This window comes from Gouania willdenowi, chromosome 18 (assembly GCF_900634775.1).
Source record: "Gouania willdenowi chromosome 18, fGouWil2.1, whole genome shotgun sequence".
Taxonomy (NCBI): Eukaryota; Metazoa; Chordata; class Actinopteri; order Blenniiformes; family Gobiesocidae; genus Gouania; species Gouania willdenowi.
This window is the reverse complement of record NC_041061.1, coordinates 1,642,125-1,657,876: the sequence shown is the minus strand read 5'-3', so window position 1 is coordinate 1,657,876 and position 15,752 is coordinate 1,642,125.

Genomic DNA, 15,752 nt, shown 5'->3' with positions numbered 1-15,752 from the left:
TATTTGGTGACAGGTCGGAGGCTCAGTTTAAGGAAGGTAAGGACGCTGGAGAACTGTGGGTTCAATTCCACCTAAGACTGGGTTGTCCTGAGAGTCCTTTTAACTCTACTGACACATTCAAGCCTTTATTGGGACTAAATAAGGTTTAACATGTATGTCCTCTTGCTCTCAATAGGTTCCTTTGTCTAACTAAACCAGAGCACTGATGAAGATAACATTTTAGTGCTCACAATGTTATGGCTGTATCAGTTTATTCAGACCTGATTCAGAACTAAACTGTGTCTTTGACAGTAAACAGTTCCTCTGATGATCTCAGGAGAAAAAAAAACAGTGGTTCTTCCTTGTACCAGTGAACGGGCTGTGATTGTAAACTGGAAGACACGACAACAACCTGTGAAAAAAATAAAAGTTAAACAAACAGGAAGGTTTTTATGAAAACCACACATTTGGTCAGACAGTTGGTTTCTCTCAAACCAAACCAGTAAAGTTCTAAAGTCATGTTGAAATACTTGTGTTGTATCACAATGGTTTTTTGGTGTTCCCTTTTGAAACATCATTCCCATTTACATGTAGGGTTCTTTACAATCTATTATTTGCTGTATTAGCTTTAGCATTCAAAGCCTTTGCTTTCTATGTTTATGATTCAATGACCTTTAGAAGGAAGGAGAGACAGTAATCAGTAAGAAAAACAATCATACAGGTATAAGGCAATAAAATGTTTAACCATCCAGGTTCAAGTCCTGCGATGGACTAGCATCCGATACAAAGGAGTTTACCCTCCCTTAGGCTCCACTATCCCCTGAGGCACAAGGTACACGACAAGTAGATGTAGATAACGTGAAGAGCCATAATCTGCCAGGGTGCTCAAAGCGATCTTTAAAATCTTCTCTCCATCTTAAAAAATCTAAAAGTACTTCAATGCACAATTAGTCTTTGGATCACAACCCATGGTCTAGAGTACTGAAACGGTCTGCTTCACATGGTAAATCTTCTTGATGGTCATGTAGAAACCTGTTGAAGCAAGCATTAGTGGATAGTGAGATCAGGACAAACTGTAGAGGTTCTCAGTTTCCTGTCACTGTTATCACTTTTTTAAGAGCCGAGTGACATAGAAGACATTGATGAAGTTTACAGTTCATGATACTTTCTCATCTTGTTGGTATTAATAGTTGGTATACAACACTGTCCAGTAATGATGTGAGAAATGTGGCTCCATGACAAATGATCCACCATTAGTACCCTACAAACAGAACACTAACAATTTCAGGGCTTTGGTCCATCTGTGACTAACCTTCTCCATCTTTTCTTCTTCCCTTACCTCTCTCTTTCCCACAGCCATGTCTGTAAACACCTCCCTTGATCATCCCTCCTCCATCCTCACAGTTTCCAGGTTGTTTGCTGAATGCTTGGCTTTACCAGTAGGAACAGGCACCGTGGCTGTGATGCTCTTCATCGGCATCTTCCTCTTCCTACCTCTGGGCCTCTTCATCTTCTACCTGGGACACCAGCGGTCCTCGGGCCAGCCGATGAACCACTCCGACTTCTTCACCTACATCATAGTCACCACAGAACTGTTGGAGATCCCTATCTATGTTCTCATCCTCGCTGGTACTTTTGCAGAATGCTACTTCCTTGTGTTGTTGTCAAACTTAAGCTTGGCCGGTTTGTATTGTTGTCAAATATTTGTCAATGTCCTCACGTGCGTGGAGCACTACTTGGCCGTGGTCCATCCCATCACCTACTTGAGTCTGAAGAACAAGAGAGTTGGCCGGATCAGGAACATCATCACTGCTTTTTCTTGGTTCCTTGGCTCTGTTCTATCATGTGGTCTATTTAACTTAGACATTGATATTTTCTCCAGAATCTACTTCATTTTCATCACCGTGGTCATGGTTAGTGTCTGTTTCTGCAGCGTTTCTGTTCTCTGTGTCCTGATTCGTCCAGGGCCGGGAGATAAAAGTGGGGTTCGTTCAACCGTTGACCAATCAAAGGTCAGGGCTTTCTGTGTTATCGTGGTCATACTTTCTGTACTTATTTTAAAGTTATCAGGTAATATCCTTGTTTCAGTATTAAATGATACAATGCATTTAGGGAAAACTGAAAAGTGTCTTTTGTGGCTGATAGATCCGTGGTTATCTGTGCCTTGCAGTCTGGTGTCTCCTCTGCTGTTTCTGCAGAAAGCTGGTAAACTCACGTGGTAAAACTGAGACCAAAGCAAAGGACGGTCTGGATAAGGCCAGACCATGACCAAGCACGTTAATTTAACCCTTTAAAGAGCTCCTCCACAGCTGATTTTACTCATCAGTGAAACATGGCAGATGTTCCCTGACCAACAGGAGGCAGATCGTTTAAAGCAGTGGTTGTAAAACTTTTTTGGCTCAAGTTCCCCCTTTTGTCCGACTACAACATTTTGCTTAGGAAACTATTTTAAAACAACTATAGATCATAGTAATGGAATGAAATAGTGATACACATTATAAAGAATCTCATTTTGTAAATTAGGGGAAAGAAACAGTATATACAGCAGTCGTTCCCAACCTTTTTTGGATAGTGACCACAATTGGTTTTTGATTATGTTTGATAATCAGATATTTTTTTTTATTTTTACTGCATTTTAGTTGAACTAGAATTATATTTTACAAAGTTAAAGTATAGAAATACTTTAATATTGTGTTGTAGAATAATAGAAATCAATTTTATTTTTCAGAAATTTCAGGCAACCCCACAGAGGGTCCCGACCCCAATGTTGAAAAACACTGAGTTATGGATCAGGAATAAATTTTTTTCTGTAGTTTTTATCATTTCCTGTCATCTCACTCCTGGGGGTGGAACCAAGACTGAGACACTCCTTCTTTCATGTACCCACTGTAGTCCTATCACGTATCCCGAGTGGTACATGTACCCCCATTTGAGAAACACTGCTTTAAAGCACCAAGATCACAATATGCATGCAACCAGTGACGTCACATTGTGTGATTGTATCAGTAAATTTACCAACTTCAAAAACTTTGTGTGTTGACGAATATTTTTCTCATTTACAAGATAAGTTTATATCCAACCTCTTTAAAGCTACAGACGTCTGAAATTATTATAGAAAATTGAGTCTAGTACTGAAAAACTAAAGTATAAATAAGCTCATCTTACTTTTCTATCTTACTTTCAAGTGTCGGTAGTCCACATAATCTGCTTCTTTCTACTTTCTCAACGTATGGTTTAGGGCTTAAAAGTGGGTCACAGACCTATATTTAGTGAGTCATTAGCATTTTAAATGAGAATATAATTAAAAGAAGGAAAATACCCTGTGCTTTTATTTTGAAGAAACTTCATTCATGTCATGCATCTATTCTCACTTGTACTGGGACGACTGGGCTCAGCTGGTAGAGGGGTCGTCTTTTGATCAAGAGGTTGGGAGTTTGATTCCAAGGCATAGCCGCTCTGTCCCATTAGTGTGTGAATGAGCAGATATTGTCAAAATACGTTTTAATATACATGAAGTTCATTTACCATCTAACTTCTAACAGTAGAGGACAGTAATTTAGATTGTTAAGCATCTACTACTGATCACATATACTTCTGCTTGAATAGACTCATAATGTGATCTAATGTTAGTTTATGGGGAAGAAAACAAGAGCATTTTGGTATCAGTTGATATTGGAATCATAAATTGAAGGTTAGTTACTAATAAAACACTAAATATCCAACATCAACTTTTTAAAATAAACCATGGTACATTAGGTGAGGTGAGAGGTTTAGATTAAAATGTTAAACCTGTCTAAGTGTCCTTTGGGGAGAATCTGAACCTAAATTAATCCCATTGGTAGATTAGTGCGCTGCGTGGCTGCTGTGTTTCTATCCATGTTGCATTGCTTAAAAAGTGTTTTATATCTAACTAAAGTGGATTTTCAGTAACTGATGATATTGACTGTGGTCACAGTGGGTTCCCAAAGCTAAACCAGTTTCAAACCACTGTTCTAAGAGATTCTTCTTAGTTTGATAAAAGGTAGATTTCACTTGTAGTTTTAGCTTTATTGTATGCTATTGGCTTTGTAAGGTTGGTTTCAGTACTCAGTGTGTTTTCTTCTTGTTATTCAGAGCTCCTGATCCATCTCTGCACATGTGTTGGTAGTTGAGTAATCAGATGGTCTTGCCATTTGGTCACAGGTGAGTCCTGCTTGTTACCTGCACTATAAAAGGACTGGATGATTACACTGGGTTTAGTCTTCATCTGTCCACATAGTTTACTGTGCTGATACAGTCTAATGTACTCGACCTGTTCTTTTTGGTTTCCACATTAAAATCTACCTCGTGTGTAACTACTTCTGGTCTCTGAGTTGATTAATCCACCATCTCCAAAACAATAACCAATCAAATGCAGCAAAGATATTATGTATAGTTTATTAGTGAAGAAGAAAAAGAAAAAAAAAACAATCAATCCAAACCCTAAATATAGAGATACATAGTTTAATGATGATATTTAGTAGATGTAAGTCATTGTACAACAATGCAACATATCACAATTTTTTTAAGAGTGAATGGAGGCAGACATTGTGGCAAGAAAAGAGTGAAAAGTGACTAAAATGGGCAAATGAAGAGGAACCAGGTGGTATTTAATGGCAAAGGCTGGCTGAAATGAGCAAAATGTGACACAGTGAAAAATGTGAAATAAAAAGAGGCAAAATATCAGGAGAAAAGGAAATAAGTGGTATTTATTGGGAAAAAGTTTGCTTATTTGGATGAAAAGTGGCCAAAAAATTAAATAAAGGGCAATATATTGGATAAAAGTGCAAAAATTGACAAGTCTATTTATTGGCAAAAAAAAATCTTAAGTCTGAAAAGAGTGCTAGAACTTTTTGAAAAGGGGCAAAACTGGGACAAAGGAATTTGCAAAATGGCCAAAGGAAATGGGTAAAAAGGGAGTTAAAAAGTTCCTCCATTTTAAGGTTTTTTGGGAGAATAATAATTCAAATTAAGTCATAAAAAGCCACATGTTGAGCATCACTAAATTAATAAGTGTCTACATGGTGTCGCTGATACTGTAGTGGACTGGTCTGGACAGACAATGCCAGGGCTGAATTTTTGTCCCTGTCCACCGTTGTTCACTGATGTCTGTTCACTGGGTTTTTAAATAATTCCAACCATATTTTAATGTCTATTTATACTCACATTTCACACAGTACAAAATATGGATACCCCCCAGTTCAAAATGACACATTTTCATTGTGAGATAAAAACAAAACATTTGGATGAATAATGCCAGTCTAATAACATCAATGACTAAAGTACCATTAAAAACCAATATATATGAGGCACCATAAGAAAACCGGGAACAAGTTGGCTCGGGGGTCGTAAGTTATTTACAGATTTCTAAAGTGTGATTTCAAGGTTTTCCAATGGTCTCACACACATAAAAATCCAAGAATATTTGAAGAACCTATAGCAAAACTTCTTAATAAAGACTTTCTCCCTCAAAGATTCTGAAGGTTTCTCACCTGACGACTGATGTCTCAATGCGCTGCAGCAATAATGGATAAAAACAATAGATTCTGACTGAAATTGAGTATTTCTGTTGTTTGAAAAGAATTGAAGAGAAGAAAGCAAGTACACCACTGAGTTTTTCAAACATCTGGTTTTGCCTCGTATTTCTGCCCTTACCCACATTATTTATTGGTTTGGTGCAAATAAATGAGAATATCAATAATATTACTTGTCATTAGCAGTAGAGGGGTTACACCTTAAGAAGCTTTGCAACATGGGTTTTTGTAAATTGTTGCATCCCAAAGTTAAACTAACCACTCTTTGAGTTTCTCTGGTTGAACCGGTGTTTATCTCTTAATGTGTTTTTAAAGCGCATTCATGAGGAAGCCCTAAGTGAGAGTTTTCCTTCTTTGTGCAGAAACAGCAGTGGTAACACCAGACTGCTGAGTAAATCAAACCAGATCCCGACCATCACAAACGCACAGTAGCAAGGAGATTTCAACACATGCAGCAAAGCCCAAGTAAGGTTCCCTGTAAACCTCAGGACCAGCACTCCCAGTATGGCCACAATGGTGTAGAAGGCTCTCTGCTTTGACTGGTCTACCCTCTCCCTGCTCCCGCCCTGTTCCCCCGGTGACAGACGAGTCAGGACACGAAGAACCGCTGCACTGCAGAAGGAAACGAGGACTAGAAAGAGCAAAAACAAGCACAAATCACCATGAACTACCGCATTCTCGAACTTAAGCAGGAGAGTTTTGATCAAGCAGGACAGCCAAACAGCAAAGATGGAGACGTTCCTGATCCTGGTTCCTCTCTGGTTCTTCAGACCACGGTATGTTATGGGATGAACCACGGCCAGGTAACGCTCTACCACGGTCAGGACGTGGATTAAGATCTGTCCATACCAGGTAAAAAATAAAACCTTTGTTCCGTGGAGCAACAAAGTGTGAGGAAGCCTAAGGAAAAACCCTAAAATGCAGAAGAAGCAGCCACAGACTCTGAGAAACTCCATCAGGACCATGTGGAAGGTGAAGACATCCGAGTGACCCCAGATCTTCCTCCGCTGACGGAGGCCGTGGTAGAGGATGAAGATGCACAGTGGGAGGAGGATGAGGATGTTGGTGATGTTGAATGGGATGAAGACGAAAGAAGTTGGCGGAAAGATGAAACACTGGATGTTTAAAGGGAAGGAAGGGTCAGAGGAATAGGAGTCGTTGGAGGGGAAGGAGCGTAAATCCATACCTGGAAGACAAACATGTGAAAGCATCAAACAAAACAAGAACCCCAGAAGCCATGTTTGTATTAATGCATTGATTGGCTAGGCTAGTCCACATCATAAAGATACAAGTGTTAGGTTTACATAATCAACTATGACTGGGTAAAGATCCAATGATCCAGATGTAGAAAATAATGCTGAAACACAAGAAAGACTTCAGAGTTCTTCCTGTTTTTAGGGACTTGTCTAATACAGAGTCAAGGTTCAAGATAAATTTGAATTACAATCTGTAGACGACTTAAAGGTCACAAAAACAAACCCGACAGTACCAAGAAACACACAGAACAATGTTCAAAGCCGTACCGTCTGTGTTTGTGTCCGTCCTCTGTCTGCTCCTGTCCTCGAGTGACACCTGCTTCTATTCCTCTCAACTGACTTCTCCGCTTTCAAGTCAAATAAGTTTGATTTGCATTTAAATCAATCATTCAAACGGCATTCAACCACCTTCAGAACATTTACGCACTGAAAGGTTTCCTGTGTCAGAGACCAAGAGCTGCTGCGTTATGCTTTGATTTCCTGCAAACTAGACTTTGCACAACAGTCAGAACAATCTTCAGTGGTCGCTTACAAAAAGTTGTTTGCCAAAAAGCAAAATTAGATTTATCTCAAACAAAAGCGATGTTTGAACCAGAACAGTAACCAACTTTCATTGGTCTAGCCCAACCTTTATCAGTCTTTATCAAGTATTTGGATCTGTTTTCATAAGAAAAGAAAGCAGCCACAAACTCTTTTGACATTTAAAATGAAAATAAAACTGCATACAACGTTCTTTTTTTACCTTTATGCTGTATATAAACAAACTATAGTGTGTTGCATTTATGAAATTAGTTAACTGCTACATCGAAAAAGATGTAAAATTTCTGTACATAACAAAAATATTCTGAACTCCAGAAAAAAATGACTGGGTCGAAGGTTATCTTTAAAAAATCTTTCTTGTATTTAAGAACAAAAAGCTGAACTTTAGTGTTATTGTCACTTTGCAAAACTTTGTGGGTTTGAACCGTGCGAGGGGACTTTTCATTATGACACCTACTCTAGCTTGAGTATAAAAAAAGTAGTCAAAGCTCCTTCATGGGGTATGGCCAGGGTAAGCCAGGTTTAGGTCATGGATAGTGCTCGAGTTCCACCTGATACAGATTCCTCTTCAAGTTAAAGTCTGAATCCCTCTTGTTGAACAAATATACACCTGAAATTGTTATTTATTTTTCCCCTAAAAAGCCACAGGGAGCCACAGCAAGAGGATAAAATAGCCACATGTTGGTCCAGGGCCATGGGTTGTGACCTTTGGTCTAGTCTGCCCTTGCTTCTCTGGGATTGGACGAATCTGAGTACTGAGACACTGCAGTAGGAGATGGTGATGATTGAGACCAAGAAGTTTGGCTGCATTCCTGAAGCAACAAATGGCAAACATTCCTACTTGTTCACCCCCTCACCCAGGTGTAACACATTATACCCTCCCTTTAATAAAGTGTCTTTTACCCTTCCTTAGGGAGGGCTGGTGATGGTCACAATTATGCAATAAATTAAATTGCTTTATGTAATTTCAATAACAAAACATGCATTGTTGTCTTTAAAAGATTGCACTTCTTGTAGTGTTGACCTTTGACAGCATGTGCAGACAATTAAAAAAATAAATAAAATGTGTGTGATTTGCATCATCAATGCCACAGTCAGCCTGTTGCATACCACAATATCAATAAATACACACACAGTTCCAATCGTCAGTAGCAGTTCTGTGTTACCAAATGTTACCAATTTTCAATGTTTGCTTCTTTGTGTTGTTCTAACATGTATTTGTCAGTGTGTTGGTAGTTTTAGTTTAGTCTCTGTTTCTTGTCTGTCTGTGGGTGAGGGGTAGAGAATGTGTTCCTCCTCTGGTGCGTCTCATCTTCTGATTGCCTTCTCTCACTATCCAAAGAGTTCTAGGACACACAGTGTTATTCCAAATGAATTTGGAATTAAAGTGTTCTGCTTCGTGTTTACATGGAAATAGTAATTCTGCATTGAGGTTTAGATGAAAAACAGGTTTATTCGACTTTATTCACTTCCTCTTTAGGTCTGGGGGGTTGGGAAGGCTCGGATTGGACAGTGGGCCAACATGACGTATTCACGTCTATTGGGAAAAACACATCTTTTTTTGTTGGCTACAACACAGAAGACCTGAGAACTGTTTTCACCATTATATTGATTGTAGTTTTATTTTAATTTTTTTTTTTTATTGGAGTTTTAAAGCAACAGCTCGACAATAACACATTTTGGTCCACGGAGTGGAAAGGAGATAGGAACTAATCTTAATAAAGCCCAGTAAAACGAACACCAGGAATAAATAGTTGCTGACGCAGTTACTCCGTATCCAGGTCTTAGTATCACCCGACTGTTGAAGCCTGTTCAGTTTGTGTGTCTGTGTGAATGTCCTCATGTTTATGTCTCCATCCATCCACTCTTTTCATTATATTCATGTCTTTCAACCCTTTTATCAAATAAATAGTCTCGGCTCCAGTCCGGGCCACCATCTTGATTTATGTCATCACCAGCGCATCATTGCGACAAGTCGCGCACGTGCGGAATGACTGAAATTAACTTAAAGCGAAATTAAGTTTTTCCAAGATAGAAGAATTATTTAATTCGGAATAAACCCGCCACCTAATTTTGGATTTAAGTTTAAGTGTTTACAAGGTCAGTTTCAAGGGGATTTAACTTTTGTTCTGCTTTAAAGAGGAATTAAAGCTCCCATGTAAATGTAAATCTGTTACCAAAAAAACAAACAGGATGCAGTCTATTCTGTTTTATTGATGTTTTTGTACAGTTTCAGTTCTAACAATTTAGCTTTAACAGAGGTCAGTAAAGTACACAATCAACAATCCACAGCAATCACTGTTCAACTAAACAAAGTGTATTATGGCGCGTTTCCACAGGCCGTGTCGGCTCTACACAGCTTCACACTCCTTGCTTTCGGGACCTGATGCCGTTTTTCCGGAGCGTTTCCATTGAGCACCAACCTGACATGTAAAACTGCCAGACTCCATGTATTGCACTTTTTTGCTGCCATCCTCACAAGATCACCAACATAAAATCAATGGTGGCCAAATGTTTCCTCTCTGTGTGTAAGTTGATGACTCTACTCTGTGATGATTCTCTGAACCAATCAGTGTCTGCTTTGAGCCTATTTCACATTTTCAGACCAGGAACCTCATTTATAAACGCTGCATGCATACAAAAGAAAGCGTACGCCACTCATAAGCAATGTTTGTAATTTATGAAAAAAAAAAACCTGGTGAGATAATGTGTGCACCTCCACGGCAGCTCTGACCCTGCCTACGCATAAAATCATGAGAAACGGGAAACTCCGCCCCCAACAGGAGAAGGATGAAATTAAAGACTGCTCTGTAAAATTGATACAGTTGTGAATCAAACATTGCACATTTCACAATTACTACCTGTTCATTTTTATTATTTCAAACAAGGAAATACAATTAAATCCCAGTAATGCTTTTGGCACATATAGTGCATCTGTGTCCCCTCAGCCTCCGTTATAATACAGAGGGCTTTTGCTCTGTGAGGCTGTGCTCCGGTGCTCTTTCCTCCAAATGTTGAACAGACGTTCTTCCTATCAGTCATATTCTGACGTTCTGAGGCTTAACAATATGATCTGCCTTTCTGTCATTCGTAATGAGCACCAAATGTCACCAAATTACGCTTTTCTGCGTGTGTCCACCTCAACAATTAACACCTCCTCCTCACATTGAGTGAAATTTGTTTTATTTGCTCGTTTTCCCCCTCGGTCCACCGTGAAATTCGTATTAGCGAATATTCATTAAGGGCGTTCATCTGACCTTTTATAGGCACCGTATGGGCGGAGTGAGGCGTTTCCTCATGTGAAACAACTATTGATTTAAAACGGAAACAGGCGTGGGACGAGTGTGCGCCTTCGTTTATAAATTGTAAAAAAAAAAAGAAAATGTAAGCACTTCCTGGTTTTATAGTACGCCAGCTGAAGTGTGCTTACCTAGGCACACTTTTATAAATGAGGCCCCAGGGCTGCTTTTTTTTAACCTTAATGAAGGAGGTACTAAAAAAAGCAGCTCCAGGAACCACGGAGGAGGTACTTTTTCCCAGTGGAAACGGGGAAAAAGGAGAGAATAGCCGAGCCGAGTAGAGCCCATGCTGCCAGTGGAAACGTGCCAATAGGTAATAACAAATATCAAATTAAACTGTTCCTATGTTAGATGATAGATCTGTTCTTCTCAAAGTTAAATACCAAAACATGCCAAACCAATTAGGCCACATCTCTGTATTCATGCCTTTTCCTCTGTCCTCCTGGGCTGCTGTGTCCTTAAAGTCACACGCCTTAGCCGGGTTTTCCATAACAGGCAGAATGTGCGCGTGGGTGTTCTTGTAGTCACAAAGCCAGCCCCTGGGTATGGGGCAATCTCCAGATTCCCCATACCTGGAGACCTTTTTACTGAGGAAGTCTTTGTTCCCATCTGTTAAGGGCAAATCTTTTCCCTTTGCCCTTTCCATCTTTGGCCTGTTGTCAACCTTTGCCTCACTTTTTCACTTACTCGGTCATGGCCTTAAGTAAAACACATTTTTACGATATATAGGTACATCTCAATTGGTTAAAAGCTACATGTCTGACAAGACAAAGTCATGACAAACACATTCATAACAAATACATGCACTTCAGTATTTTGTATGCAGGCCTGTTCAGTTTAAAATGTTACTTTTATAAGTTAACACACGGATTATGTTAAGTTACATTGATTAAAAATAGTTTAATGAATATTTGCATATTTTCTTAACAGCAAAGCTTAAAAAGCAAAGGATAAGTATAAAAACTGGTTTATTAAACAATTATCTTTTCCATCTAGAGTGATGGACATCTAAGCTTATCATACCCATTTAGAGGACCAGAGGAGTACTTGTGTGTATATATACATCAGAGGTTTTATTTCAGACCGACTCCTCTACTTCCTCTGTCTGATCAGAAACAGCAGAGGAAGAATCAGATAACTGGGCAGATCAATCCAACCCACACTTATCATCACCACACAGTATTCCCTTCCCTCAAACCTGATGAAAAAGCCCCACAGCATGTTTCCAGTGAACTTCACCAACAACACTACCAGTATAGCCATGATGGTGTAGAAAGCCCTCCGCTTTGATTGGTCTGATTTCTCCTTCTTCTTGCCCTGTTCTCCTGGGCTTGGACGAATCAGAACGCGGAGAACCGAGAGGCTGCAGAAGATAACTCCCACAATGGAAAATGTCAGGAAGCAGAAGTTTTTGTAGCTGATCAGATCTTCAAGGAACACAAAACCCATCTCAGCCAAACAGAGCATCCAGACACAACCGACGGTAACGTTCCTGATAAGGGTTCCTCTCTTGCCCCTCAGTCTCATGTAGATCACTGGATGGACCACAGCTAGGTAGCGCTCCACACAGGTCAGCAGGTGGAACCACACCTGTCCTACCCAGTTGAACATGGAGACAAGGACCATAACAAGGAAGACACGAGGCTCTTTAATGATTACAACAAGAACTCCAAGAAACCTCGCGAGAAGACCAACCAGCTCAATTAGCACCATGTTATAGGTGAAGACATTGGAGTGACTCATGGATGACGACTTGTTCCTCCACTGCTGGAAACCATGATGGAGGATGAAGGTGCAGAGAGGGAGGAGGAGGACAATGTTCAAGACGTTGTAGATGCCCTGGATAAGATTGCTGGGCCAGAAGAAGAAACAGTTCATGTGGAACAGGTTGGAAAAAGTGTGTGGTTGAGGGAAGGAGTGGTTGGAGGAGTTGTCCGACATATCTAGAAGAACAGAAACATGTTGAACACACACAACAGATGAAGCTACACACACACAAACAACAAAGGCCAGAGATCAGTGACTTCCCCCAACATTTACCACAGTTTTCTACTGGGAAATTATATTGTGTGATTTATGTCTACTTTGTTAATGCTGTATCCAAACATGAAAACGATGAAGCAGTTTTTATCGTGAAATATGAGCAATAAATGTGTGAAACAATGAAAAATGAACACGGTTTGGTGTGAGAGTCACTGACCTGCTGAGCAGTCGTTCGGTCGCCCCTTCTTCTGCTGCTGATCTCAACTAATGATCCCATATACAGCAGTGTGGAAAGAGGTGTGTGTATTTGCATGTTCCAGGACATTAACACTTTGTAAATTTTTGCTGCACGGATCATTTCTGCAGGCAAATATTCTGATGAACGTAATGTCCCAGATAGTGAAGTCACAGATGGATGTAAATCAGGGAACGCTGCTGCCGAGCTAAATGAGAGTGGAGAGTCAGATCTGAACTAGGTGATTATCTAAATACTATGAGCAAAGATGAGCTGTTGGGAAATGAGTCATTAAGACTCAATAAGTCTGACTCAGTCCTCTACACCTCAGAGAGGACAACACAATGCACACTAATTAAGAGTTAGTTTTACAACTATTGTACTTTAATCTCTAAAGAGGATAATAATTAGTTGAAGATCATCAAAGGAAACGCTAGAACGCCGCTCATATTCTGTATGTTTAGTCAGTAACTTCGTTAACACTTTTGACCAATGATTGCTGTCACTTGCTCCACAATCAACGCCTCAGAGAAATTTTTCAGTTTAGTCCAACTGAGAATAGTTCCATGTGTGTTCATCGTGTTTGTTAGGAAACACTAGCAATGCTCTCCACATTCTATGGACCAATGAAAGACCAATATAGTTCATACAGAAACGCATGAATTGCAATAGAAATATTTGCAACAATAAATTTGTGTGGGGGAAGAGAGAGAAGAAAGTTGGACTTGATGTTTCCTATCCAGAGGGTGGTCCAATGGTCTAATAGTCATTAACTCAACAGTTACATGTCTTTTAAGACAAAGTTATGACAAACACACTGATATCAAATGCATGCATTTCAGATGTTTCTATGCAGGCCTTGTTGCAGCTTGTTTTGGTAGTCCTTTGCTCATGATTTGTCCCTGAAGTTTACTTCTTCATCTCTGAGTCGTGTTGTTCGCACACATTAGCTTCCTTTCTTTGAGGAGGACCATGAAAGGAAGCACCAGACTGCTGGGCAGGCTGGCCCAGACGTAGCACATCGTCAACACACAGCTGGTGTTTTGTCCTGACATGTACATCACGATCCAGGCTATGCTGTACATAAACCTCAGCATCAGCACTCCCAGTATGACCACAATGGTGTAGAACGCCTTCTGCTTTGATCGGTCTATTTGCTGTCTGTTTCCGCCCCGTTCCCCGGGTCCAGGACGAGCCAGAGCACAGAGAATGGAAAGACTGCAGAAGATGAGGACGACCTGAGAAAGCACCAGGATGGAGCAATTCAGGATCATAAACAGCTTCTCACTCAAAATTGTATTCATCAGTAGAAGAGACAACAGCCACACTGAGCCGATGGTGATGTTCCTGATACGGTTTCCTCTCCTGCCCCTCAGGCTCAGATAGAAAACGGGATGGACCACAGCCAGGTAGCGATCCACACAGGTCAAGACATGCAACAAGGTCTGTCCAACCCAGGTTAACGTTGATAAAACGGATCCCACAGAGACAAGAAATATGTGCTGAAAGTAGCCTCCAAAGCAGCAGAGAAAACCCCCGAAAAGACCCACCGACTCCAGGACCAGCAGGTTGTAGGTAAGAACATCAGAGTGAGTCATGGACCGAGAGCGGCTTTGTTTACACTGCTGGACACCTCGACGAAGAAGGAAGGTGACGAAAGGAAAGAAGAAGAATAAGTTAATGCTGATGTAGCTGATGAAGATCTGGAGGATTGTTTGGTTGAAAAAACATTGTAGAAATGATTGAGGGGAGGTCAGAGGGCGAGGAAGCGTGGAGTTGGAAAAGATTCCAGACATATCTGAAAAACAGAGAAAACGTTTGGTTGATACAAATCAAAGTTATTCAGAATTGTTATTCGACACATGCAGATGTTTTAGGAGATCACTAGTGTGCAGCGCCCAGGGAGTATTTACCAACCTAAACCATGTCCATCTGTACCCTGAACCCAGAAAAGTCTTTATTCAATGTATAAATCTGTACATGTTGAAATATGTCCTCACGTATAGGCTGATTCTAGAGCAATGGCTCACACAAAACTAACTTTTTTTAACAAATGGGTCAAATAACATACAACTGGCTCTAAAAGCTGCTCGTTTGTAGAAAGAACATGATTCCACAAGTAACCCTGTTATTTTTGCCAGTTTTTTTCTTACAATGCAATCTGATGCAAACCCTTGTTAAAGTGAATTAAGTGTAATTCCGAGTTTCGCCAGAAGGTAGTGCACTAACGCACTTTAGCATTCTTCTTCGCTGGTTTTCTTTCTCTGGCATCCATCTTGCTAAGCTGAGCGCGTCACAGAGAAACAAAACGAGAGGTAAACTTTAAATAAAAGTTGTTTTCATGATCTAAATCGATCCAGAGACTAACTATGATACCAGTTGGAACTTAGAAGCAAAAACGTTTTGAGACGTGGTTATCCTAGTGAGTCCTGACCACGGTTTCTGTGTATTAGCATTAGTAAAAAAAAACATGAGAAATGACTATAAACGTATTTGTGAACCTTGCTGATGATAAAAACCAGTTAGGATAATGTTTTACTGTTGAAACTGACTACTGAAAGAATGAATTTATTACTTTTGTTTGAAAAATCACCAATGTAATAATGGCATTGAACAATGACAGTTGCACATGTCTGGACTTCGTACAATCATATGTAAATGCAATTGTGATATGCTACCTGTATATTTAGGATGTTACCATACTGTGATTTATAGTTCAGCCAATTATTGAAATGTTTTATATTTTGTTGAAGAGAAATACTTTTAATTGTAAAATGAATGCTAATTTTGATTGAAATACTGTTTTATTTTGGTTATTCCAGCTGATAAGCTAAATTTGAGTTGAGTAATGGACAATAACATGAATAGGAACACAAAGACTGATTCGTAGCTAATTTTCTGCATGTTT